This window comes from Dendrobates tinctorius, unplaced genomic scaffold (genome assembly GCF_039654945.1).
Source record: "Dendrobates tinctorius isolate UK_male_01 unplaced genomic scaffold, ASM3965494v1 ptg000254l, whole genome shotgun sequence".
NCBI classification, from domain to species: Eukaryota; Metazoa; Chordata; class Amphibia; order Anura; family Dendrobatidae; genus Dendrobates; species Dendrobates tinctorius.
The window spans coordinates 26,197,686-26,223,435 of record NW_027361921.1 but is presented as its reverse complement, the minus strand read 5'-3'; the positions used below and the strand labels follow the sequence as shown (position 1 = coordinate 26,223,435).

Genomic DNA, 25,750 nt, shown 5'->3' with positions numbered 1-25,750 from the left:
GCACCGTTAGCTGGTTCTCGGAAGTGTCTTTTGCACAGGCACTCCCTCCTGCCCAGCCTTGTTCCAGCACGCCTGCTGTTTCCGGGTAGTGTCAGCGTCACTTTGCCACCGATACGTTGTCCTATCGTGTTGCGGTTGGGTTAGCCGAGTCTATGGTGCCTGCAGTTTTAGTGCTTCCTATGTGGGCTGTGGGTTCTGGTAACAAAGGCTGGTTCCATAGTGCCAATAGGACAAGCACTCCCTGTAGGACTGTGGGTTTCGGTAACTGCAGCCGGCTCGCGGCCTTGCAACTTTGTTTTTCCTGGGTACCTTCTGCTACCCATCCGGGTTCCAGCACCGTCAGCTGGTTCTCAGCAGAGCCTTTGGCCTAGGTGCCTCCTTCATGGTATCTGAGTTCCAGCAACGTCTGCTGGTCCTTGGTAGTGCTTTTTAGCACAGGTACCTCCTGTTTAGAAACTGTGTTCTAGCACCGTCAGCTGGTCCACGGTTGTCCCATTGGCTCTTTTTCCTTCTACTGCCGCTCCGGGTTCCAGCACCGTCAGCTGTTCCTCGCTAGTGTCATTTGCTCTTGCAGCTTTTGCTACCCATCCGGGTTCCAGCACCGTCAGCTGGCTCTCAGCAGAGCCTTTGGCCTAGGTGCCTCCTTCATGGTATCCGAGTTCCAGCAATGTCTGCTGGTCCTTGGTAGTGCTTTTTAGCACAGGTACCTCCTGCTTAGTAACTGTGTTCCAGCACCGTCAGCTGGTCCACGGTTGTGCCATTGGCTGTTGTTCCTTCTGCTGCCACTCTGGGTTCCAGCACCGTCAGCTGGTTCTCGGTAGTTCCATTGACTCTTGTAGCTAATGCTACCCCTCTGGGTTCCAGCACCGTCAGCTGGTTCTCGGAAGTGTCTTTGGCACGGGCACTCCCTCCTGCTCAGCCTGGTTACAGCACGCCTGCTGTTTCCAGGTAGTGTCAACGTCACTTTGCCACCAATACGTTGTCCTGTCGTGTTGCGGTCGGGTTAGCCGAGTCTATGGTGCCTGCAGTTTCAGTGCTTCCTATGTGGACTGCGGGTTCTGGTAATAAAGGCTGGTTCCATAGTGCCAATAGGAAAAGCACACCCTGTAGGACTGTGGGTTTCGGTAACTGCGGCCTGCTCGCGGACGCGACACTTTGTTAATCATGGGTACCTTCTGCTACCCATCCGGGTTCCAGCAACGTCAGCTGGTTCCCAGCAGAGCCTTTGGCCTAGGTACCTCCTTGTCAGTATCCGAGTTCTAGCAACGTCTGCTGGTCCTTGGTAGTGCTTTGGAGCACAGGTACCTCCTGCTTAGTAACCGTGTTCCAGCACTGTCAGCTGTTCCACGGTTGTCCCATTGGCTGTTGTTCCTTCTGCTGCCCCTCTGGGTTCCAGCACCATCAGCTGGTCCTCGCTAGTTTAATTTGCTCTTGCAGCTTCTGCTGCCCATCCGGGTTCCTGCACCGTCAGCTGGTTCTCGGCAGTGCCTTTGGCCTAGGTGCCTCCTTGTCGGTATCCGAGTTCCACCAACGTCTGCTGGTCCTTGGTAGTGCTTTGGCGCACAGGTACCTCTTGCTTAGTAACCGTGTTCCAGCACCGTCAGCTGGTCCAAGGTTGTGCCATTGGCTCTTGTTCATACTACTGCCACTCCGGGTTCCAGTACCATCAGCTGGTTCTCGCCAGTTCCTCAGCCTTCTTGTAACTTCTGCTACTTTTCAAAGTTCAAGCTTGTGGAAATGGTTTTTGATTCTCATTCTGGATCTCCCTGACAATGACCCTGAAGACGACGACCCTGAAGACCACACAGAAGAATACCTAAAAGATGACCCTGAAGAAGATGACCAAGAGGACAAACAACAGGAAGACAACCACCAAGATGCAGAACAACAAGAGACAAGACCAAGAAGCATAAAAACCAAAAGCAGAAGAACATTAAGCATAAGACTAAAAATCTGAGCAAATGACATTATCAAATTTATAAGCAGAAGAAGACTAAGCAGTGTATGGGGGTGAGTCCGTTCATCCTCATGGTGCCCATGGAAAAGGCCTGCTGCTGCAAGCCAAACTGAACGCGGACAAATCCTGTTGTAAATCTTTTGTGACAGGCTGAACGGAAGGTGTAATCTTCAAACTTTTAGAGATAACAGGAATGCCTGACACAAATAAGAATATGATGAAGAAGAATAGGAAGAAGAAGAAGAATAGGAAGAAGAAGAAGAAGAAGAATATGAAGAAGAAGAAGAAGAAGAAGAAGAAGAAGAAGAAGAATAGGAAGAAGAAGAAGAATAGGAAGAAGAAGAAGAAGAATAGGAAGAAGAAGAAGATACTGCTGCTGCTGCTGCTGAAGATGATGAAGGAGAAAGTGTGGGAGAAGTAAAAAAGAAGATGAAGAGCATGGAAGTAGTGAAACATACATATCTGACAAAAAAATTAAAGACTTTAACATAGTCAATATCTTTGTAACTACGAACGTCTTAAAAAAAACAAAACAAATTCCTGCTATTCCATTTGATTGGGCTAAACCTCTATGGCTTTAATGTCTCCTACACCTCCCATAATACATTCTACATTATTATTAGTTGTTTTTCTCCATGTAGAATTAACCAACAGGGAAAGAAATGGTTTTTTTTAATTCCGATATTTCTGTTCCATTGACTTGAATGGGACTTCCGGGATCGGAATCGGCAATACCCGATACTTTTTTTTAGATCGGCCGATCCATTCCGATACGATATTTTGCGGTATCGGGTGTTATCGCTCAACACTACTGAAGACTCTTTCAGATAACACACTAGCAGCAGGGCAAGCGAGCTCCTGTAAAGCATATTGTGCCAATTCAGGCCAGGCGTCCAGTTTAGAGGCCCAATATTCAAAGGGGAATGACTTGTGAGGGAGAACATTGATATGGGACAAGAAGTAGTTTGTAACCATAGTTGACAACTGCTGTCTCCTGTCACTTTCAGTCGATGCAGTATTACCAGTCGTGTGAGCGGGACTTGAAAAATCAGTCCACAACATGGTCATGAAACCCCTGTCTCCAACGCCACTTCTGATGTGTGCACAACGAACATCTCTTCCATGCTGCCCCCTACGGCTCATTGGAGAACCATCACCGCTGCTGTGTGCTGGGAATGCCTCAAACAAACGGTTTACCAGAGTTGCTTGTTTGTTAGCCAATATTAGGTCAAGGTTCTCCTGTGGCATGATGTTTTGGAATTTGCCTTTATAGCGTGGAAACAGGATGCTGGCAAACCAGTAGTCGTCATCGTTCATCATTTTGGCAATGCGGGGGTCCCTTTTTTGGATCTGCAAGGCATAATCTGACATGTGGGCCAATGTTCCAGGTGTCAATGATGCACTGCGAGTGCTGGGTGGAGGAGCACTTTCTTGGCAAATCCACATCCCTCCAGTCACGCACAAACCCTTACCAGACCTTGCCACGCCAACATTTTCTCTTGCCCCATGAGAAGCATCCTCCTCCCCTAAATAATCATCCCCATCATCATCCTCCTCCTCCTCTTCTTCCTCTTCTTTCTCCACCTCGTCCAGGAGAGGTCCCGGAGCAGACAATGGCTGACTGTCATCAAGGCTTCCCTCCTCCTCTTCCTCATCCTCCTCAGCTGCAGACGCCTGCTCCTTAATGTGCGTCAAAGTTTGCATGAGCAGATGCATAAGTGGGATGCTCATACTTATGATGGCGTCATCTGCGCTTACCAGTCGTGTGCATTCCTCAAAACACTGAAGGGCTTTACAGAGGTCTTTCAGCTTCGACCACTGCACACCCGACAACTCCTTGTCTGCCCTCAAAGTGCCTGGCCGTGTATCCTCCCACAAATGCATTACAGCCTGCCTCTGTTCGGACAGCCTCTCAACCATGTGCAGGGTGGAGTCCCACCTTGCTGCAACGTCGATAATTAGGCGGTGTTTGGGAAGTTGGAGCAACCGCTGCAGCTTCTGCATACGACTGGAGTGTACGGGCGACCGGCGGATGTGTGAGCACAGTCTTTGGACCTTCTGCAGCAGGCCTGTTAACTCCAGATAATTATTGAGGAATCACTGCACCACCAGGTTCAAGGTGTGAGCCAGGCAAGGTATGTGTCGGAGTTTGGAAAGGGCTATGGCTGCCACAAAATTCCGGCTGTTATCACTAACTACCTTGCCTGCCTCAAGATGTAGACTGCCCAGCCTTGACTCAGTTTGTCGCTGCAAGTAGTCGGCCATTACCTCTACGGTGTGTCTGTTGTCGCCCAAACACATCATCTTCAACACAGCCTGCTGACACTTACCACTAGCTGTTCGATAGTGGGACACCTCGTGTGCAACACTGGTAGCTGCGGATGGAGTGTTTATGCGACTGCGCTCTGTGGACAAGCTTTGGATTCTGGAGGAGGAGGAGGAGGCGGGTCGAACGCCTACAGCCAACTGTTTCCTATACCGTGGGCTAGGCAGCACTGTCACACCGCCGCTGTCCCCTGTGGACCCTGCATCCACCACATTAACGCAGTGCGCAGTGATGGACACGTAACGGCCCTGGCCATGCCTACTGGACCATGCATCTGTTGTGAGGTGCACCTTTCCACTCTCTGATTGCTTGAGTGCATGGACAATGCGGTCTTTCACATGAAGGTGGAGGGCTGGGATGGCTTTGCGAGAAAAGAAGTGCCGACTGGGTAGGTCATAGCGTGGTACTGCATAGGCCATAAGTTCGCGGAAAGCTTCACTTTCAACCAACCGGTAGGGCATCATCTCTAACGAGATTAGTTTGGCAATGTGGGCGTTCAAACCCAGTGTACGCGGATGAGAGGATGAGTACTTTCTTGTCCTACTCATAGTCTCTGGTAGGGTGAGCTGGACTTGAGAGCTGCATATGGTGGAACTAGCGGTGGACATGGTGGACTGAGAGAGGGTTGATGATGGTGATGGAGTTGGTGTTCTTTCTGATGGCCTAGATTCAGTCTTTCGTAGCAATAACATTGTGATTCCCTGACTGCTTTGGCCTTGCAACGACACCTCAACATTTGCTGCTGGTGGTGTGCTAACCGGTGGGCTTACAGTGGGGGAAACGATGTAGCGTTGCTGACTACCTTCATTGGGAGCAGTTGCACATGTGGTACGTGAGGTTTGGTAGTCCGTCCACGCTTGCAAGTGCATGGTGGTTAAATGTCTAAGCATGCAACTGGTATTCAAATTTCTCAGATTTTTCCCTCAGCTAAAGGTCTTTGCGCATTTCTTACAGATAACCTTTGCCTGATCATTAGGATTTTGTTCAAAAAAGTGCCACACTGCACTCTTCCTACTATGGAAGACATTTTGAGGCCTTGCACGCTGTGCTAATTTGACCGTCTGGCCTAGCTGTCCTGCAACTCTTTTTGTTTTTGTAACCCGTTTTTGGACTGCTCTGGGCCTGCCAGATAACAGCTGTTGCGATGTCGATGCCTGCTGCGGATGCTCCTCCTCCTCTTCTGAGCTTTTGACAGCGGCACCCTCTTCCCCCAATGGATGCCAATCTTGGTCAACAACTGGGTCATCCATCACCTCCTCTTAAATGTCATGTGCACCTTCCTCTGTGTCACCATGTAAGGTGGTATAGTATTCGGGAAGGGGCACCTGAGTTTCATCAGGGTCAGATTCTGGCTCAGTACACTGTGAGGACAATATAGTGCTCTGAGTGAATGTACCAGCGGATAAATCTAGCAGTGGCTGTGCATCAGTGCACTCCATGTCAGATTCTTCTTGGACTGGGTAATTCACGTTTTGACTTGATAACCCAGGCATGGTATGTGAAAAGAGCTCCATGGAGTAATCTGTAGTGAGGCCTGCGCATCCTTTACTTTTGGTAGGGGTGAAGGACACAAGGAAAGGTGTGGTTCCTGACGATAAGCCTCCAATGACAACTCAGTGCTTTTATTTTTTGAAAGTTCAGAAGAGGAGGCGATAGAGCTGGAGGCTGTGTCAGCAATGTAAGCCAAAACTTGTTCCTGAAGCTCCGGCTTTAAAAGCGGTTTACCTACTCCCAGAAAAGGGAGCCTTCGAGGCCTTGTGGAGCCAGACGATGACGCAGGCTCAACACCTCCTGCATTAGGTGCTATTGTGCTTTTGCCACTACCAGGAGATCCGCCACCACCACTAACACCATCATTACCAGCTGGCAACCCCCACCCACTTCCACGGCCTCTTCCAACACACTTCCTCATTTTTGGGAGAATGTACCCAAAATACCACCAGCAATATGGTACTGTAAAACAAGGTACAAGGTGCATATAGTATTGGGGAGAATTTGAATCTCCCTACAGACTTGAGGACACTGAACTATTATCTCAGGCCCAGTGTAGATTACATCTCAATATAACAGGCTGAAATTGGATTTTGTATAAAATGTCTATATAGGACTGGGGAGAATTTGAATCTCCCTACAGACTTGAGGACACTGAACTAACATCTCAGGCCCAGTGTAGATTACTCCTCAATATAACAGGCTGAAATTGGATGGTGTATAAAATGTCTATATAGGACTGGGGAGAATTTGAATCTCCCTACAGACTTGAGGACACTGAACTAATATCTCAGGCCCAGTGTAGATTACACCTCAATATAACAGGCTGAAATTGGATGGTGTATAAAATGTCTATATTGGACTGGGGAGAATTTGAATCTCCCTGCTGACTTGAGGACACTGAACTAATATCTCAGGCCCAGTGTAGATTACACCTCAATATAACAGGCTGAAATTGAATGGTGTATAAAATGCCTATATAGGACTGGGGAGAATTTGAATCTCCCTACAGACTTGAGGACACTGAACTATTTTCTCAGGCCCAATGTAGATTACACCTCAATATAACAGGCTGAAATTGGATGGTTTATAAAATGTCTATATAGGACTGGGGAGAATTTGAATCTCCCTAGAGATTTTAGCAAGCTGACAATGATGCTCTCAGTCCCAAGTATGGCAGCAGGCAGCCTAATAAGCAGGACTGCTGCACACAAAAGTGTGGAAAAATGAACGCTTGGTAACTGGGCAAAAAAGAGGATGAAAAGTATTTTTGCTTTTAAAAAGGCAGTTTGCACAGCAGTGTGAAAACAGCAATGCAGCTATCGGGCAGCCTAATAACCAACAGAGCTGATGCACCAAAATATAGCCTCCCCTGTCACTGCACATTAACTGGTGTGCTGTACAGGCAAAGTCGCTAGCAGCAGAGGCAGTTTTTTGTATCTTCTTCCCTGCCTAATGCTCTCCCTACAGAATCATCATCATCATCAGCAGCTCTCCCTATTCTGAGATCAGCAGAAGTAAGATGGCGGTCGGCGTGCACGCCCTTTTATAGCCCCTATGACGCCACACAAAGCAAGCCAATCACTTGCATGCCCTTCTCAAAGATGGTGGTGACCGCTGCCTATGTCATCGCGTTGCTCACAGTGTGCGTCCTCCATCATTGCTGAAAAAGGGCGCTGAAGCATCAATTGAAACGCGACTTTGGCACCATGGTCGCTGACCTCGTGGCCGACCTCACGCTATGGTCGGGTTTCGTTTCATGTAACCCGACTTTTGCGAAATTCGGCGACTTTTGAAATTGACCGACCCGTTTCGCTCAACTCTACAAAACAGTACATATTTAACCCTTTTGTGGTGGTAAAGACGCAGGGCGCCACAAAGACTTGTTGTATCATACCGAGGTCAGATGGTTGAGTCGGGGAAGAGTGTTGAAAAGATTTTTGGCTTTGAGACAGGAGATAGCGCTTTTTATGGCAGTGAAAGCTAATGACGCTTTCCAACTTTCAGACCCAGATTTTCTCTCTGACTTAGTGTTTCTAACAGATGTCACAGAACACCTCAACGCACTAAACTTGAAGCTCCAGGGCCCAAAGCAGATGATTAAAGTGATGTTTGATAATATAAAAGCATTCAGATGTAAGCTGTCTTTGTTGCCCCAGCAGCTGCAGTCTGGCAATTTGGCTAATTTCTCAGCTATGCAGTTGCTGGTACGAGCTGAACCAGAATGCTTGAACTACTATTCCAATATAAATTATCAGTTAGTACATGAGTTTGATAGACATTTTTATGAGTTTCAGGAGCTTGATACTGAATTTGTACTCTTCGCCACTCCATTTGCGGTAGACATTGCTTGTGTTTCAGAAGATCTGCAGATGGAGATTGCGGACTTGCAATGCGACGCTGTTCTTGAACAGAAGTATATGGACATTGGTGTTCCAGATTTCTATAGGTTTGTCGCACGAGAAAAATTTCCAAAACTTCTTAAAGCCACTGCCATGATAATGGCCATGTTTGGAAGTACATACATATGCGAACAGTTTTTCTCTTCAAGGAAGCTTAACAAATCAGCACTACGGTCATGACTTACAGATGAACATCTTCGTGCAACACTGCGATTGGTCAACACTCATAATTTCAAGCCCAATCTTGATATTCTCGTATCTGGCAAACGCTGCCAACTGAGCAGACAGACTGAATTTTGCGACACTTGAACTGGAAAACTGGATTGATAAAATAAGCATGTGGAGTAAGCCTGCAAATTTCCGTTAAGTTTAAACCTAACAGTATTATAGTATAGTAATATAGAACTGTTATAGTAGTTCAAATAAACAATTGTTTAACAATAATTTTGTATTGTATTAAGTTTGAAAGGAATGCGGCCCGCCAGCTTTAATTTTTTTTATGTGCGGCCTATTTACTTTGCATAGTTTGATACCTCTGCTGTAGACGGTACTACAAGCACAATTGTCATACTGTCTGTTCAGTGTGGATGACCAGAGGACAGGGAGGAGGAGGAGGAGAGCATGGTCAGTTGACCTCTTGGTGAGGACACATAAGTCTTGCCTGTTAGCAGTCTGCCATGCATGGCTGGCTTTATGGTGCGCTGCCTTTCCCGTGACCCTCGTATTGTCAAAATTTTGGCTGACAGTCATTAATGGTTGGTGACACTTCTAGACCCACGCTACAAGGAGAGATTTCATTCTCTTCTTCCAGAGGCAGACAGGGGTACTAAAATGGTGCAGTACTACAGTAGAAGGTCCTTGTTGCAGAATTATTAAAAAAAATTCCCATCTGAAAACGCTGGTGGCAGAAGTCACTGTTAGATGGACAACCAAGGAGTACAGGTGAGAGAGACAGAACTCCAATCCAGCAGAGGCAGGGGAACACTGGTAACGTTCTGGGAGAGTTTTCTCAGACCCTCCCTTCGCAGTGGCCATGATGCATGGCGTACTCTCATAAGGAGTGCAAAGTTTTGGAAAATGATGAGGGAGTACCTTACTGACTGTACCAACGTCCTCCAAGATTCCTCTGTGCCTTTTAATTATTGGATCTCAAAGTTGGATATGTGGCATGAACTGGCTCTCTACGCCTTGGAGATCTTGGCCTATCCTGCCACTAGTGTTTTGTCAGAGCGCATTTTTAATGCCGCTGGTGAAATTATAACTGATAAGAAATTTTTGCAAGAGTGTTTATGATGCCCGTTCCAAAAATGTTTACACTCTATGTTGAGGTGTCCCTCCCCAAGGGGAAAATGTTTTTCAGCATATACACTTAGTGTATGAGCATTACAAGTATAGGAAACCCGCTCCTGTAAACTGGGAAAACATCATTTTGGAGGCCATACTCCACGTCTCTTTAGACACCACCACGAGGGTGAACGTGTTCCGTGATGCAGCAACCATTATACTTTTTGCAAGGGTGTTTATGATGGCCGTAAAAAAATATTTACACAGTAGGTTGATGTGTACCCCACAGAGGGAAATGTTTGTCATCCCATACACTTAGTGCTGTACATATGGGCATTACAAGTATACGGAACCCGATCCTGTAGACTGGGAAAACATTTTGCGGAGATCATCCTCCACATTTCTTCCTTGGGGGATTGGAGTGTGTGCAAATTTTGGGCAGACCTTGTATTCACTTCATGGGCAAACTTTTGGTGAGTTAAAAAAATCATAACAATGGTTTTATGTGGCAATACAGTACATGTATTCAAAGGCTTATTGGGCTGCGTGTAAGGGCAGGCCATGAATTCAATGCATAAGCAAACAGTATGGGAATACCAAATGAATAATGTGAGCTTGGTTTTCCTGTGGCCATCCAGTACGTTCGTTCAAAGGCTTATTGAGGTGCATGTAACTTTGGTGCATGGCAGGTTTTGAATTCAATGGATAAGCAAACAGTATGGGAGTACCAAATGAATACTGGGAACTATGGTTGCATGTAGTCATCCATGACGTCTATTCAATGGGTTGTTGGGGTGCAATCATACTTTGGGCATCCCTGCCACTCACTACATATGCAATAACAGTATAAGAGACCCAATGTTTAATAATGGGAACAACAAAGCTGAGCTGGCTGATGGCCCTATAAAAATAGACTTTGTGACTTTCAGAGTCCCTCCATTATAAATGAAGCAAGATGTGTCTGATGATGTGTCACACACTACATGGCAAAAGAAGGTTGTAAAATGTTAAAATGACATTTCCCAGTAAATGCATTTGTCTTGGTTGAAAGCAATGCTAAAGTTGAAAAACGCATCAAAAACGCTACGTGTGAACTTAGTACGAGAGGCGGAAGAAAATTTTTGTTTTGGGTTAATTATTTTGCCTTATGTAAAAGTCATTACCGTGGAAATGATGTTCCTTAACATATTTCCCAGGAAAATCCATTTTCGTTTTTTTTTTGTATGATTTTTGGTGCACCTGTAAAAATGGTGTAAGACTCTGACACCATTGTCCACATCAGTGACTTGGGAGTCAGAAATGCTTCCAAGTCCATTCCCCTTGATCTTCCCAAGTCATTTGAGCACTGTTTCCATCATTTTCAGACCAGACATTTTTAGACTTTAGAAGGACCCCCGAGCGGGTCGTGGTAAAAATACTTGGTTTTCCCATAGATTAACATTGGGCTCGTTGCTCGAGTCGAGTACCCGAGTATTCCAATTTGCTCGACCCGAGCAACAAGCACCCGAGCATTTTAATGCTCGCTCATCACTAATACTGACCAAATACTGAACATGTCAACGTGGCCTAAGCAACACATATATTGCCACAATGTTTCCAAGCAGTTGAGTTCATTTTTCTATTTTGTTTTTTTTTAGAGATCAAGTTTTGAGCATTATTCCAGAGACACCAAGCCATGCTGAATACATCAAAGAAATATGCAATGATGTACAGGTAAGTTACAAATACACTTTATGAGTTTATATGTTTTTTACATCTTTGAGAAAAAGCATTTGCAATGGTTTATTGAAATATTAAAATTGTGCATAAATGGTTAATTGTAGCAGAGAATAAATTTACCCTTTTTGTACCAAATGCTTTTCTTGTTTCTCGCAGAAAATAAAATGCACAGACACCCGACAGAAATAAAGATTCTCTTACATGTAAAGTACATGTAAAAATGGGGAAACACTAGAGATAATTTAATTTTTTTAAAATTCAATTTCACAAGGTTCAGTGATATTTTCCCTCAAAAATATTCTGTGGCAAATAATTTGCCATGAACAAATGTTTATAATATTCTGTGGTCTCCTATGACTGCATCAAACACTTTTAAATCTAATGCAAATACAGCCTTAGTAATATCAAATTGACCTCAACAAAGAATCAAATGACAACCTGCTAGTAACCAACAGCCCTCTTAATAATATAGTGCACTGAAAGACTTTGAGGGTGTGTGCACATGTTGCGGATTCTGCTGCAGATCCACAGCAGTTTCTGCTACGGTGTACAGTACCATAATATCCTATGGGAAATGGAAACTGCAGTGCAAAGGGTGCGGATTCTGCTGCGGTTTACCATCTCCTCCATTGTAGAGATGATAAACCGCAGGCTAATCCGCAGATAAACCGCAGATCTTTTGACCTGCGGATTTACCTGCAGATTTTACAAAATCCGCAAGAACAAATCCGCAGAGCATTCCGCAGCGTGTGCACACACCCTTAAAGTTTTTTTTTAAATAAAAAAGTGTACAAAAAAAGTTCTCTGATTCAAACTGACGGTGGTGCTGTTAGAGGTAACATCGTTCTGCTGTAACAAGTGATGTGCCACATATATCCAGACATTCTATACTTCATCCCCATTGAAATGCTTGTTGGAGGCAAAGGAGGCCAATTGTGGCCTGCATTTAGTATTACTATGGCTCGATTGACCGGTGCCAGGGGTTATACTTCTGCTAGTGCTAGCTGCTCCCACATTCTTGTATTATTTTATGTTTTTTATACTACCCTGTCAATCGCCATTTCTGCTTTTTATTTTATATCATACATTTTATACAACATTATGACTATATAGTTTATATAATATAGGTGTGATGTGTATGGGTATCAAGTTGGACTAATAAGATAGGTGTGAAAAAAAGAGTTAATTATCTACATTTTTCCCATAAAATATAATGCACAATCCATAGTTACCCATATAATGTAATGCACATATCATAGTCATACAAAGTATAATACACAGCCCATAGTTACACATAAAGTATAATGCACATACCATAATAATTCATAATGTATAATGCACAGCCCATAGTCACCAATATAGTACAGTACACCCCCATAGTCACCCACATGTTCAGTATTTGGTCACCGATAAAGTACAAAGCACCCCCATAGTCACCCATATAGTACAATGCACAGGCCAGTCACACATATAGTGTAATGCACATATCATAGTCATCCAAAGTGTAATGCACAGCCCATAGTTACACATAAAGCATAATGCACAGACCATAATAATTCATAATGTATAATGCACAGCCCATAGTCACCAATATAGTACAGTACACCCCCATAGTCACCCATATAGTACAATGCACATCCCATAGTCATTCAAAGTGTAATGCACAGCCCATAGTTACACATAAATTATAATACACAGACCATAATAATTCGTAATGTATAATTCACAGCCCACAGTCACCTTTAGACTATAATGCACAGCTAATAGTCACCCATAAAGAATAATGCACTGCCCATAGTCACCCATATAGTGTAATGCAAATCCCAAAGTCATCCAAAGTATAATGCACCATCCACAGTTATACATAAAGTATAATGTACTTCCCATAGTCATCCATGTAGTACTATGGCCACTTATTTAAAATAAATAAATGCTCACCTCCCATCTACTCTCCCGCCACATGGCATCCTCTTATTAAGCTGGCAATTGACTTCACATTGCGACAGGAGCGCATGATGTCATAGCCATGCTCCCCCAGTCATCTGCATGCCGACGTCAGCTGCTGGCCTATTTTTGGCTGGCAGTGTGTATTGTGGTGCAATTACCCAATGGGTCTATGTGGTGCAGTTCACTTCAGCTGAATATGTATCTGAAGACACACATCCAGTTGAAATTTCTGCTGGTGTTGGCGAGCCCCTGACCTATGGGGCCCGGTCACAGCGACGAACGCTGTGACCGTGGTGGTTACTCCACTGGATCTCTGCTGAATGTCAATCAAACACACAGACACACAGTATGTCAATCAATCACAGGTCCCACTAAAAGATGTCTGGTGTTCATACCATCATCATAGAGTTTGGTTCTTACAATTTAGTTTGAAACATGCACAACAATAGCACACTGGAGATCATTTTGAAGGACTCTGGCAGTGGTTGATGTCTTTTTACTGTCCTGTACTGTTATTCTTTTCTAACAGCCTGTGTCCTGATATCTGCTCCATGCGCTTGAGATTGTGTGGATTGACAAAGCATTCCGTCTTTCAATGGCACATAAAGATGGCCATCTTGGAGTAGATGAACTTTCTGTACAACATGCAACCAACACTTCCAGAGAAAAATGAGCCAAGAAGAATAATTGTCCACAACCCACAAAACCATCTTTTTCTGGGGGTTGTCTTGCTGTTGCCTCTCCAGTGCATTTCTTTTCTTTTGGACCTAACTGACTTGAGGCTAAACCATGATGCTTAAGTGTCCCCTTAATATTTTTAAGTAGTGTATATTTTCTTTAGAAGATCAATAGTATTCTGTATGTCTTCTCTGTAATTATCATAATGCAATGTATTGTCATTCCATTCTGTTTCATTTCAGCTTGACATGTGAAAACCTGGTTATGTAGAGGAGATCTACCCTGATGGAGAAGTGCATGTGCGAGTGCCATCATCACGCTTGTATGAGACCAAACAAATTCTACACCAAAAAAAGATTTCCTTTAGGTATATGTCTTACAAGAGCAAATTTAAGAAGTCTATGAAAGGCTGTTTTTTTGAGAACTTACACCAGTGCATTATATGGGATCTAATATCATGACATTGTCAAAACATTTCTGTATATCTGCCTACATACAGTTACGATGACCATGTATTCTTGGTTCCATAGGCACTAGTCCCACCATGAACAGACAATATTCTAATTGTCCCATTCTTGTTAATGATATAGATCTTTTTATTTGATGGGTTACTGGACTAACATATCAACCATTTGTTCTAGCATTTTTAAGTGGGCTGCTACCTATCCCATCTACTCCCAATCTCAGGGTCAATATGAATTTGGTCATTTCTAATTGCGGTCATCATATTAATAGTTTTTTAGTTTCACACTTTTATTTCCTTATAGTTTTATTTTAGTGTTATGGTACTCTTCCTACTATTCCCACCCACTAGTCAGCCATTTTCCCTTCCATTTGTACAACTTATGTTGCATTGATATTTCAATATTTTTTTTCTAGTGCAAGTTATCACCTTTTTTATATTCCAGTCCTATAAGAACTGCATATGTAATCACTGCATATTTCTAGGACAATAGTGGTAACTATATTATTATTATTATTTATTTATTTATATAGTGCCATTAATTCCATGGTGCTGTACATGAGAAGGAGGGTTACATACAAAGTTATAAATATCGTTAACAGTAAACAGGTTTCCACAACAAATTTACAATAACAGTCTGGTACAGAGGGGAGAGGACCCTGTCCTTGTGGACTTACATTCAACGGGATAGCAGGGAAAAGACAGAAGGTCGGGGGTGCAGCAGCTCTAGTGGTGATGAGGTGGCAGCTCAGGCGGTGGTGAGGCGGCAGAATGGTTATTGCAGGCTGTAAGCTTTCCTGAAAAGATGGGTTTTCAGGTTCCGTTTGAAGGATCCGAGGGTGGTGGATAATCGGACGTGTTGAGGCATGGCATTCCAGAGGATAGGGGAAATTTGGGAGAAATCTTGGAGGCGGTTGTGTGAGGAATGAATGAGTGTGGAGAAGAGTAGGATGTCTTGGGAGGATCGAAGAGTACGTGAGGGAAGATATTGGGAGATTAGTTCAGAGATATAGGGAAGGGAAAGGTTGTGGATGGCTTTGTAGGTCAGTGTTAGTAGTTTGAACTGGATTCGTTGGAGAATTGGGAGCCAATGGAGGGATTTGCAGAGGGGAGAGGCAGGGGAGTAGCGAGGAGAGAGGTGGATTAGTTGGGCAGCAGAATTGGGGACAGACTGGAGTGGTGCAAGAGAGTTAGCAGGGAGACCACAGAGGAGAGTGTTGCAGTAGTCAAGGTGGGAGATGATGAGGGCATGTACAAGAGTTTAAGTAGATTTAGGACTGAGGATGGGACGGATTCTGGAAATATTTTTGAGTTGGAGGCGACAGGAGGTGGCAAAAGATTGGACATGCGGTTTGAAGGACAGGGCAGAGTCGAGAGTTACTCCAAGGCAGCGGATTTCAGGTGCGGGAGACAGCATAATGCCATTTTCCATAATAGATAGATCAGGTAGGGAAGATACGTGAGATGGAGGAAAGATAATTGTAACAACACTGCTGGCATCACTGCATGGCCTCCCATCCCCCCGCACACCAACTTACTTTCTGCTTTAAGCCATGCAGTGAATTCTGTCTGTCCCTTGCCAGCTCTGTGCCTCTGCTCTCCATGTTTCCAGACTGTGTGTATAGGGGGGCGGCGCCTGAACACTCTGGTTCTTATGCAGTCAGGGTGCACCTGTGTAATATGTCCCTTACCAATCACCTGGAGCCCTTGACTATTTAGTTTCGCCACTCCCACTGAAACATTGCCTGTGCAATATCTAATCTCAGTTAGTATCTTGCTGCTGAGGAAGCCAGGCCCTGTTCTGTGTATCTCCTTCTCTGTAGGAATACTCTTTGTCTCGCTTTGTACCTTGTCCGCCTGCCAGGAGGCAGAATATCCTGGCCCTTGAGTCTTGTTCCCAGTACCTTGTCTGTACTCTGTCCGCCTGCCAGGAGGCAGAATATCCTGGTCCTTGTGTCTTTGTCCCTGTGCCTCTGTCTGAACTCAGTCTTACCTCTGTCTGTCAGTCTCCTTGTCTGTGGTTCCTTCTCTGCCGTGTCTTTCCTTGTGTCCTCCCTGTCTGTGCATCTGCATCCTCGCAGCTTTATCTGTGCATCTGCACTCTCGCAGCTTTATCTGTGCATCTGCACCCTCGTAGCTTTATCTGTGCATCTGCACCCTCGCAGCTTTATCTGTGCATCTGCACCATCGCAGCTTTATCTGTGCATCTGCACCATCGCAGCTTTATCTGTGCATCAGCACCCTCACAGCTTTATCTGTGCATTTGCACCCTCGCAGCTTTATCTGTGCATCTGCACCCTCGCAGCTTTATCTGTGCATCTGCACCCTTGCAGCTTTATCTGTGCATCTGCACCATCGCAGCTTTATCTGTGCATCTGCACCCTCACAGCTTTATCTGTGCATTTGCACCCTCGCAGCTTTATCTGTGCATCTGCACCCTCGCAGCTTTATCTGTGCATCTGCACCCTTGCAGCTTTATCTGTGCATCTGCACCCTCGCAGCTTTATCTGTGCATCTGCACCCTAGCCGCTCTGTCTGCACGGCTCCCTAGCCGCTCTGTCTGCACGGCTCCCTAGCCGCTCTGTCTGCACGGCTCCCTAGCCGCTCTGTCTGCATGGCTCCCTAGCAGCTCTGTCTGCACGGCTCCCTAGCCGCTCTGCCTGCTCCGCACTCCTGCGGCTCTGCCTGCTCCGCACTCCTGCGGCTCTGCCTACCTGCACCTCCTGTGTGAACAGGTCCAAACCTGTTCCTTCATATTCCACTCCTTCCTGCCTATATCCATACCTGCACCTACTGTGTTAACAGGTCCAGATCCTGTTCCAGCATACACCACTCCCTCCTGCCTACACCTGCTGTGTGAACAGGTCCCTACCTGCTCCTTCTCATACCACGCCAATCTGTCCTGTGTCTCCAAGCCGTGCCCGCCTGTCCTGTGTCTCCAAGCCATGCCCGCCTGTCCTGTGTCTCCAAGCCGTGCCCGTCTGTCCTGTGTCTCCAAGCCGTGCCCGCCTGTCCTGTGTCTCCAAGCCGTGCCCGCCTGTCTTGTGTCTCCAAGCCGTGCCCGCCTGTCCTGTGTCTCCAAGCCGTGCCCGCCTGTCCTGTGTCTCCAAGACGTGTCCGCCTGTCCTGTGTCTCCAAGCCGTGCCCGCCTGTCCTGTGTCTCCAAGCCGTGCCCGCCTGCCCTGTGTCTCAGCCGTGCCTGTCGTGTCTACCTGCCTGCCTTTCTATAGCCTCTGTCAAAGTGACTTGTCCCCGAGTGGGACCAGCAGACACAGCCAGACACCACCCTGGAGTGGCACCCGACAGCTATCTGCCGCACAAGCCTGACCTCACCATCAGAGGCTCCAGTGAAGACCGAGGTAGCTGTCGTAGTCACGCCCCTTCCAGGGTAGTCTGGTTTGTGGCACAGTGGTGCCACAACCCCCCGGCTCGCGCCATTCAGTCAAGGCACGAGCGTGACAGTTTGCACAGGCCATGGTCCCCGCTGATTCCCATGTCCTTTCGCCCTCAGAGCAAGATGAACTTTTTTGCCAGTATGGGCAACCGAATAAATTTACCCGGTCTGAACCCAATCCTTCACTGCTCCACCCACCATTGTGGTCTCCAATAGACTGTTTGCTCAACTTGAGGCTGGCATACCTAAAGTTGAACCTCCCTCGGACCCGCCAAGATATGATGGGGACCTCAAGCATTGTCGTGCCTTTATGGAGCAGTGTCTACACTATTTTCAATGGCATGCTCCCTACTTCCCCAGCGATCGGGTAAAGGTATGATTACTAATGTCCTACCTAACAGGAGATGCGTTGCAGTGGCTTATCCCCCTTTGGGAAGCAGGGGATCCCATCACCTTGAGCTTACCGGCCTTCCTGGTGGCCTTCTGCAAAGCCTTTGACAAGCCCAGTACAGTGTCTCCTAAAGAGTCTTCCCCTCCAAGCTTCCAGGAACGGAACGGACGAAAGAAACCTGTGGCCAATTCATTTTCTCCGTCTGTGACCATCCATGACCCATCTGTTCCTCAGCCTGCCCAAGCAGCCCCCCATGCAAGATCCAAGAGGTCTAAAAAGAAGAAGCGGGCAAAGTTGCAGACGGAATCTGGTCTCTGTCCTGTGAAGCCAATGACTGTTTCTCTGCCTTCAGGGAGCTTTGGTGTGTATAAACCGCCAGCCATATGGAGTCAGTGTGTGGTCTCTGTCGTACAGCTCCTGAAGCCTGCGTGGGCGCTGTCTCATGGTGGCCGAGATGTTATGATTGAGTCACCGTAGGAGGCAAAAACAGAAATACAAGCTAAGTCCAGAAAACCAGAGAAGTTGGCAACTATCAGATTGCAGACCCCTGAACCTATCAACACAACTAGCAGTAGCCATGGGGGGTTCCTACGATGCCCTAGACCCCTCGATCACAGCCGGAGAATTAAATAGGCCTAAAGAAAGGGGAAATCTAAACTGCCCCAGAGCAGAACCCAAAGCAATAGGCAGCCCCCAACATATAATGACGGTGAAGCAAGATGAAAACACTAACACAGACAGAAAGATAGACTGAGCAAAGCCGGGGCCCAAAACTACCTAGATAGGAAAGGACAGGAAGGCTGCTGTCTGCAATCTGCAAAAACCCTATCAAAGACAAAAGCCAACAAGCTGATATGAAAAAGACCCTGAAGCAGCTAGGCTTCAAAAACTAAATCAGCACTCAGGTATTTTCAGAAGACAGAGCTAAAGGAATTCAGCACACCCCAGCAGGGAATGGCAGAAATCCAGAAAAACAAAGCAAAACAAAGTCAAAGCACAAATGCAAAAAGCCGAGCAGCAAACTTAGCTTTAGAGGAGCAGGAATTCAGACTGGTCTCCAAGGATCCCACAGAGAAATCACCCGCAGGGCAGAAGGGCGTCGGCAGCCTTATATCCAGTCAGTAACTCCACTCAGCCAGTCATCATCATCAGCCTCAGGTGTTTGATAATCAGGCTCACTACCTTTCTTTACCAGAAGAGGGAGTTCCTCGGGCCTCAGTAGTGAAGGGGAAAATGAACTCACAACACCGAGCCCTACTTGAGAACAGTATAGTTCTGCAAGGACAACTACAGCTCCAGGTCGGAGCTTGGTATACAAAGAAGTTTGTCTTCCATTGGCTGTCTGGTATGCCCATGGGTCATTCTGAACCAGAGATCCTGGTGCCCATTTATGTTTGGAGACCCAGCAAGGTACCGCGCCTGAGACAACCAAGTGACAAGAGGTGTCTGGTTCCCTTGCATCAGATTCAGTCAGCCAAGTCGTCGTCTTTATCCAGTCTGCTGGTCATCAAGTCTAGGGGTGATGACGCTTCCGAAGAGGGTGAAGTGGAGGTCTCCTCATCACACATCTCCAGCAATGATGCCAGTGATCTGCTCCCTAGAGCATCCCTGCCTCCTGATTGTCTTTCCCAGGATAAAGGGCTGAAGATGGATCCTGAGTGGATGCCCTCGGCTCCTCTATGGCCAGTGAGTGAAGGTCCCAAGATGGAGCATTACTCATCCTCTAACCTGAAAAAAGGGGCCCAGTTTTTTCTGAGTAACAGGTTGAAATGGCTCCCTGTATGTATGCCTCCAGCTTCCATATGGCAGGTGGATGCAGAGGTGGGAACTGTGGCCTATGTATCTCCGTTGTTCACTCACCTGGAGGAGATCCAATTTTCTTTGGCTAATGGGCTAAAAAGGGACTCTGTGCAGGTGTTTTCAGTTTTTAGCTGGCCGGCTGATGTAGGAGCGATGTCGGAAGCTGCCAGGGCCCCGCTTTTTGCCAATCTGGAGGAATAGTCTTTGTACCCTCTGTGTTGGAAGATGACTCCATCAGGCACCAAGAAGCTTGGCACTCTGGGATTCCTGATGGCACACATAGTCCATCCTACCTGAAGGATGTCGTGTCAACCTGGACTGTGTGTGGTCCCGTACTCCTTCTTCTGGTCATTCTGGCAGGCTTGAGGAAGAGGGGCCGTAAAGGGGGGGTACTGTAACAACCTGCTGGCATCACTGCATGGCCTCCCATCCCCCGCACATCAACTTACTTTCTGCTTTAAGCCATGCAGTGAATTCTGTCTGTTGCCAGCTCTGTGCCTCTGCTCTCCATGTTTCCAGACTGTGTGTATAGGGGGGCGGCGCCTGAACTCTCTGGTTCTTATGCAGTCAGGGTGCACCTGTGTAATATGTCCCTTACCAATCACCTGGAGCCCTTGACTATTTAGTTTCGCCACTCCCACTGAAACATTGTCTGTGCAATGTCTAATCTCAGTTAGTATCTTGCTGCTGAGGAAGCCAGGCCCTGTTCTGTGTATCTCCTTCTCTGTAGGAATACTCTTTGTCTCGCTTTGTACCTTGTCCGCCTGCCAGGAGGCAGAATATCCTGGCCCTTGAGTCTTGTTCCCAGTACCTTGTCTGTACTCTGTCCGCCTGCCAGGAGGCAGAATATCCTGGTCCTTGTGTCTTTGTCCCTGTGCCTCTGTCTGAACTCAGTCTTACCTCTGTCTGTCAGTCTCCTTGTCTGTGGTTCCTTCTCTGCCGTGTCTTTCCTTGTGTTCTCCCTGTCTGTGCATCTGCATCCTCGCAGCTTTATCTGTGCATCTGCACCCTCACAGTTTTATCTGTGCATCTGCACCCTCGCAGCTTTATCTGTGCATCTGCACCCTCGCAGCTTTATCTGTGCATCTGCAACCTCGCAGCTTTATCTGTGCATCTGCACCCTCGCAGCTTTATCTGTGCATCAGCACCCTCACAGCTTTATCTGTGCATCTGCACCCTCGCAGCTTTATCTGTGCATCTGCACCCTCGCAGCTTTATCTGTGCATCTGCACCCTAGCCGCTCTGTCTGCACGGCTCCCTAGCTGCTCTGTCTGCACGGCTCCCTAGCCGCTCTGTCTGCACGGCTCCCTAAGCCGCTCTGTCTGCATGGCTCCCTAAGCCGCTCTGTCTGCATGGCTCCCTAGCCGCTCTGTCTGCACGGCTCCCTAAGCCGCTCTGTCTGCACGGCTCCCTAGCCGCTCTGTCTGCACGGCTCCCTAGCCACTCTGTCTGCACGGCTCCCTAGCCGCTCTGTCTGCACGGCTCCCTAGCCACTCTGTCTGCATGGCTCCCTAGCCTCTCTGCCTGCTCCGCACTCCTGCGGCTCTGCCTGCTCCGCACTCCTGCGGCTCTGCCTGCTCCGCACTCCTGCGGCTCTGCCTACCTGCACCTCCTGTGTGAACAGGTCCAAACCTGTTCCTTCATATTCCACTCCTTCCTGCCTACATCCATACCTGCACCTCCTGTGTGAACAGGTCCAGATCCTGTTCCAGCATACACCACTCCCTCCTGCCTACACCTGCTATGTGAACAGGTCCCTACCTGCTCCTTCTCATACCATGCCAATCTGTCCTGTGTCTCCAAGCCGTGCCCGCCTGTCCTGTGTCTCCAAGCCGTGCCCACCTGTCCTGTGTCTCCAAGCCGTGCCCGCCTGTCCTGTGTCTCCAAGCCGTGCCCGCCTGTCCTGTGTCTCCAAGCCGTGCCCGCCTGTCCTGTGTCTCCAAGCCGTGCCCGCCTGTCCTGTGTCTCCAAGCCGTGCCCGCCTGTCCTGTGTCTCCAAGCCGTGTCCGCCTGTCCTGTGTCTCCAAGCCGTGTCTGCCTGTCCTGTTTTCTCCAAGCCGTGCCCGCCTGCCCTGTGTCTCAGCCATGCCTGTCGTGTCTACCTGCCTGCCTGTCTATAGCCTCTGTCAAAGTGACTTGTCCCCGAGTGGGACCAGCAGCCACAGCCAGACACCACCCTGGAGTGGCACCCGACAGCTATCTGCCGCACAAGCCTGACCTCACCATCAGAGGCTCCAGTGAAGACCGAGGTAGCTGTCGTAGTCACGCCCCTTCCAGGGTAGTCTGGTTTGTGACACAGTGGTGCCACAACCCCCCGGCTCGCGCCATTCAGCCAAGGCACGAGCGTGACAATAATGAGTTCAGTCTTGTCTACGTTTAGTTTTAGGAAGCGAGAGGTGAAAAAGGAGGATATGGCTGATAGACACTCTGGGATTCTGGACAGCAGAGAGGTGACATCTGGGTCAGAGACGTAGATGTGAGTGTCATCTGCATACAGGTGGTACTGGAAGCCATGGGACTTTATGAGTTGTCCTAGGCCAAGAGTATAGATGGAAAAAAGTAGGGGCCCCAGGACAGAGCCTTGGGGGACTCCAACAGAGAGGGGGCGGGATGAGGAGGTAGTGTGGGAGTGGGAAACGCTGAATGTGCGGTCAGAAAGGTATGAGGAAATCCAGGACAGAGCAACGTCTTTTATGCCAAGGGAAGAAAGAATCTGTAGCAGTAGGCAGTGGTCAACTGTGTCAAAGGCAGAGGACAGGTCAAAAAGGAGGAGGATGGAGAACTGTCTGTTAGCTTTGGCTGTGAGCAAGTCATTAGTAATTTTGATCAGGGCAGTTTCAGTGGAGTGGTGGGGGTGGAAGCCAGATTACACGATGTCAAGGAGGGAGTTAGATGAGAGGTGGGAGGAAAGTTGAGCATGGACATGCTATTCAAGGAGTTTGGAAGCAAATGGGAGCAGTGATATGGGGCGATAGCTGGGCAGAGCAGTTGGGTCAAGGTTTGATTTTTTGAGGATGGGTGTTATGGTGGCATGTTTGAAGGCAGAGGGGAAGGTACCAGAAGTTAGGGATAGGTTGAAGAGATGGGTTAGGGCTGGAATGATCATGTTAGTGAGGTTGGGAAGCATTTGGGAAGGGATGGGGTCAAGAGCACAGGTGGTAAGGAGTGATTTGGAAAGGAGATGAGCAAGCTCTCCTTCGTTTAAGTTGGAGAGGGAGGTTATTATGGAAGGGCAGAGGTCTGGTATGTGGAGCGGTTGGGGTGGTGGAGCTGTAAAAGTTTGCCTTGTTTGGTCAATCTTGTTTTTGAAGTAGGTGGCAAAGTCCTCAGCAGAGATGAGGGGAGTTGGAGGTGGCAGTGGTGGGCAGAGGAGAGAGTTGAATATGCTGAACAGTTGTTTTGGGTTGTGGGATAGTGAAGATACAAGGTTTGTGAAATAGATCTGTTTAGCAGAGGTGAGGGCTGATTTAAAGGCAAGTGTAGCTTGTTTGAAAGCAGTGAAGTTGTCTGGCAGGCGTGTTTTCTTCCAACGCCGCTCCGCGACCCTGGATGCTTGTCGAAGTTTTTTGGTGAGGTTATTGTGCCAGGGTTGCCTATCAGAGTGTCGCACTTTGCCCTGCATGAGAGGGGCAACTGAGTCTATGGCTGATGTGAGGGTGGCGTTGTAGAAATCGGTGGCACTGTCCGTGTTGTGGAGTGAAGATATGGAGGACAGAGGTAGAAGAGAGTCTGAGAGTCTGTGAACATCTAGGTGTGCGAGGTTTCTGCGAGGATGTGCTAGTGGCTGGACGTGGGGGGCAGGTGACAAGAACAAGGATGAGAAGGTGAGTAGATGGTGGTCAGATAGGGGGAAGGGAGAGGTTGTGAGATTAGATAGGGAACAGAGGCGGTTGAAGATGAGGTCTAATGTATGTCCATCTGTGTGGGTGGCTGTGGAGGACCACTGAGTAAGTCCAAAGGATGAGGTAAGTGACAGGAGTTTGGAGGCTGCTAGCTGGGGGGTGTCAATGGGGATGTTGAAGTCCCCCATGATGATGGTGGGGATGTCAGCAGAGAGAAAGTGGAGGAGCCAAGTCGAAAATTGGTTGATGAAGGTAGTGGCTGAGCCCGGTGGTCGGTATAAGACAGCCATTTGGAGATTAGAGGGAGAGTAGATACGGACAGAGTGAACCTTGAAAGAAGGGAGGATAAGTGAGGGTGGGGGCTGGATAGGGTTGAAGGAGCAGTTTTTAGAAAGGAGGAAACCCACTCCTCCAACATGTCTGTTGCCAGGGCGAGCAGTGTGGGTAAAGTGGAGGCCGCCATAACTCAGTGCGGCCAGGGAGGCCGTGTCAGGGGGTGTCAGCCAGGTCTCAGTGAGGGCCAGGAAGGAAAGGTTGCGGGAGGTAATGAGGTTGTGGATCACGTGGAGCTTGTTGCAGATGGAGCGAGCATTCCAAAGTGCTCCAGAAAGAGGGTGCGGGAGGGGGTCAGTGGCACGGGTTTTAAGTGTGAGGGATTGCGGTAGTTTCTCTTAGTGTGAGAAAGATAGGGGTGAGGATTAGTGGGATGTATGAGGTAGGGGGTGGCAGGATTGGGGATATGTCACCAGCAGTGAGAAGAAGCAGAGAAAGGGAAAGCAGGTGGGTGAAGGAGAGTGATCATCTTGTATTATATGTTAGTAGGAGAGGTCTGTGGTTAAGGAGTATGTCTGCATAAAAAGCGAGGTGGGGGTAAGAGAGAGGGGGAGATAGTTATTTGGTTCGAGGGTGCAGGGGTTTGAGGATAACGAAGGAGAGTGAAGATTAGTGGAACAAAAACGGTGATGGCAAATGTGAGCATGGTTAAAGAGGAGGGTTAAAAAAAAAGCACGTAAAGGAAGAAAGCAGTGGTTAGTCTTACCATCTGACCGATTTCTGGACTATTTCTGGTAATATTTCTGATGTGACAATTTAAAGATGTCACACTTCAAATGATGATACATCTGACCAAGGTCATATCTGACCTGCTCTGTTCAACTTATACCATTCAAATGTCCATGAAATGAAGCCAGGTGAGTGAAGGAGGGAGGAGGACACGGGCACTGGAGGACGGTTCACAGCAGGGGGCAATTAACAGATTGCAGTTAATAGGACATTTGCCTAGCATCAAAGCTGAAGAAAGAAGTAGGACAGGATGGACATATAAGACTAGATGTGAGGAGCATGGCTATATCAATATGCATACAGTCAATTTGAAGTATGATACATGGAATTAAAGTCAGGGAAAAAACAGAGTACAGACATACCAGTTAAAAACAGAGGGTGAACAATGCATGAGGGTTCAGGGGTGCAGTGAGTATTCTGAAGCGGGTTCAATATATATTCTATAGGAGTACTAATCCATTTTCTACAGATTCAAATAATGTATAATGAAAAGGACATTAACTAGCAGTATATTATAGTTAATAACAAGTAAATCTTTTCAAATGGAGAGATTCGTGGATATTACCTATCCCCTGAGGAAGTCCTAGTGACTTTGAAATGCATTGGGATAAAACCACCATTTTTATCTCCAATATGCCTGGACATTCCTTTATGCAGCAGCGCGGGTAATATCCACGAATCTCTCCTTTTGAAAATTCTGAATCGGTCATAGTCTGACCAATGTATCTGCGGCAGCTGCTAACTCTGATGAGTTCCTTTTATGCCATAACTCCAAGAAATATCAGGTGAGTGCAAACTCATTTATATTCTGTGATCTCCATCGGTTAAGACCCTATTGGCACTTTTCTCTCCTACAGTATCCCTTATTGACAAATGTCAACTCTTTTGACATTTGTAATTTTTCCCCCAAAAATATGATTTTCAATTAATTGATTCACTGCAAATTAAAAATATGTCTCCAATTGCTCTGAAAACATGTTTGTAACAATCTGGC

At 47.1% G+C, this 25,750-nt stretch overlaps 1 pseudogene; it reads left to right on the top strand.

Moving 5' to 3' along the window:
- LOC141067759 (carboxypeptidase O-like) overlaps positions 1 to 25,750 on the top strand; it is a 1,273,696-nt pseudogene that overhangs the window by 68,053 nt on the left and 1,179,893 nt on the right.